General features: G+C 43.1%; 1 protein-coding gene across 2 annotated transcripts in view; it reads right to left on the reverse strand.

The window, feature by feature from the left end:
• nfil3 (nuclear factor, interleukin 3 regulated) overlaps window positions 1-3,118 on the reverse strand; it is an 8,200-nt gene that overhangs the window by 2,862 nt on the left and 2,220 nt on the right. The gene's annotated exons all lie outside the window — the stretch shown is intronic.

Genomic DNA, 3,118 nt, shown 5'->3' on the forward strand with positions numbered 1-3,118 from the left:
ACACACACACACACACACACACACACACACACACACACACACACACACACACACACACACACACACACACACACACACACGGTGCATAGAATAAATAGAAGCTACAATAGTGGCTGCGGTTGCGCTATGCATCCACTAGATGGAGCTACACTAAAGAGAATACAATACAATACAGCTTTATTTAAATGAGCCTTCAGAACCGCTGCAGCTGGAACAATGAGAACTGGTCACAAACACAGAAATGAAATATAAATACAAGAAATACAGAGGAATGTATTTGTTCAAGTTATGCTCGTGGGATGCCCACCGATGGCTTCACTTCTCGCTACGGTAAGTGGAATCGCAGCGGTGAACCACCCACGAGTCTGACTTGAGTTTTTAAAACCCAAATATGAGCATATTCAGGTTTTTGCATGCATTTACAAGGCCTTTCAAAATCCGAATATTGCTAAGATTCTGGTAAAAAGGGTTATTTATGGCACGTAAACGTAGTCGATGTGGAAAAGTTGGAATAACAGACCCCTCCCTCTACACGCTCTGATATAACTATGCAAATTAATATAAACATGGCGTGCTGGTAGGAAGTGTCACTCTGCATGATCAGATAGTCAGATTATCAAGCCATGACTCACCAATGAAAAAAGAGGATCTTAACAAAACGGGACCTCAATGATTACTGTGTGGTAAACTGAGTCGGTGGCCCGGATTTTTAGCCCAGTGGTCATCACTCCCAAACAGGAACTTAGTGGCGGTGTGGGTTTCATCCCAGAGTTGGGTGGGACACCACAAGAGTAAAAACGCCCTCCCCCAAACCAACCCATCAATTAAAAAATAAAGTTTTCAGGGGCATCGAGGCCGTTTTTCCTGGGTACCTACAGTGCTTTGCACACCCGACATGACCTCTACAACTCGCTAACGGCTTTAAACCAACAAAAACCTGCATACAGCAACCAATTGAAAAAAAAGCTGTGGGGCATCGTACATTCCCACGGTCAGTTCCACCTTTACCAACAGGCTTACCTGGGCTACTCCATGGTTGTAAAGGGCCTATCAGAATTATTATTATTATTTTTAACCCCAATTAGTTGATTTTCCTGACAATCACTTTACATTCTTGGCATCAGTTGACCAAGCCACAGGTGATTCTGTGCAGAGCCGTGGACGTAATGATTAAAGGTCTTAATAGTTTCATATGATTTTGCTACGTCTTGAATTTTGTCAGTCACTTCACCGCTGCAAAAGTTTATGAAGAAACCCCCTCGACGAGGCCTCCTTCTTAATGCCAAAGGGCCTATCAAAGCGCATTAAATTCCACACTATTCTGCCATTTGTTTATTTATCAGTCACTCATATCATTCTAACATCTGCGGAACAAACACACCTGTACGATAGACTCCGGATATCACTTGACTGATCCCAGTTTATGCAGCCAAGGTGAAATGACCGTAGTGGTGGCAGTTTATCAGCCAATATTATGTCCAAGTAATGAGATACATGTGCAAGCTGCACGAGTTGCAAATCACAGATGCTTCAGGAGTGGGTTTTACAACCATCATGTTGGCAGATAGGGAGCATGACACTGGTGAGTCTTTACGATCATGCAAAGGCTTGGGACGTACAATGTTTAGGTTACGGGACGTGAGTACAGTACATAGAATTGCACGGTTTTAATCTTTGAGACAGGCATACTAACAGGATCAACCATGTGGCCTCGCAGCCAGGGCTGGTCTGGCTGGCTGGCGGGGAGCAGCGCAAGTGGCTGGTTGTGGCATGAGGCGAAACGGCAACAGGCCAGGCACTCGCGCACGTAAGCGCAAACTTGTCCGTGGCCCCTGCCATAGTGGCCGCTTCTGTTGCAGAGCAGAGGCTGACTGGGGTTGCCTGGACTGGCTCGGAGGGTGCTCACCGGAATACCCTCCGCAGGCTCGCAGCAACTTTTCCTGTCATGCCAAAATGGCCTTGTTTGCATTTGGCGTAGAGAATAGTGGGATGAGTGATGCCAACGTCTAGAGCTCTATTGTGTGTTGTACATTGTTGCACTTGATTATTTTTTCAATACTATTTTGATCTGAGCAGGTATTGTAGGTGCAAGAGTGCACTTGGTGTGCTGATTTGGTTTCGTGTAGTAGTTGTTATATGAGTGCAATACTCTTAAAATATATTTTTTATTCATAGAAGTGACTAAAAAGACCCACTATTTGTTTATAAAGAGTATAGCGTATGAAACTTTTGATTTGTTGGCTATTCTATTTCTTAAAATTGATGAAATGCATAAATATAGGCACTTATCTGATTGTCGATGTTGGAAAAAAAAAGTTGACCATCTCAGTTAGGGTTTGGGGCCTACATTTGATGGATAGCTCCGGTAAAAGGGAGGTAAAGGCAGCCATGCCCAAGGTCATTTCACTCTTGATACGTCTGAACCTGACTGTGGAAAATTGAGTATGTCACGTTTTTGTGTGTACACACCCTTTTTGTATAAGAGGGCCATATTTATTTTCGCTGTCTTGTGCAATTGTACTTAAATTGCATTTGTTGACCAGATTGTTCACAATTTACCAGTCAATAAAGTGTAAAATACGGACATCTTTTTTTTTTTTAATTATATTGAGCCTGTAAAACTGGTGTTCAATGTGACACAGCCCAAAAAAAAAAGTTAGTCGACTGCCCTGTCCTGGCTCTGAGGTACTTAGAGCCCCCTGGGGAACCTCTGGACCTTGGTAATTTTTTTTTTTTTGGGGGGGGTGAAACAACGGTCCAACTCAAAGTCCAATGGTTAATTGAAAGGTTTCCCCAAAATGTTCTTGCAGTGGATAAGGCGCTATTTACTTGACATTTCATTTGGTTACATTTAAACTGTCTAACAGAGTTGCATTTGGCCCTTTGAGGGTAACGTTTGCGCTGATGTGGGCATGGGTCAAAATGAGTTCAACACCCCTGGCCTTGCAAAATTTTGGTTTCAAATGTGCATTTTGCAGAGATGAAAGTGGACTTTTCTGAAAATTCCGGAAAAAAAAAAAAAAATAAATAAATGTGTGTATACACACACACACACACACACACACACACACACACACACACACACACACACACACACACACACACGCGCCCACTTGCC

Source organism: Hippocampus comes, unplaced genomic scaffold (assembly GCF_001891065.2).
Source record: "Hippocampus comes isolate QL1 unplaced genomic scaffold, H_comes_QL1_v1.1 scaffold123, whole genome shotgun sequence".
Lineage (NCBI taxonomy): Eukaryota > Metazoa > Chordata > Actinopteri > Syngnathiformes > Syngnathidae > Hippocampus > Hippocampus comes.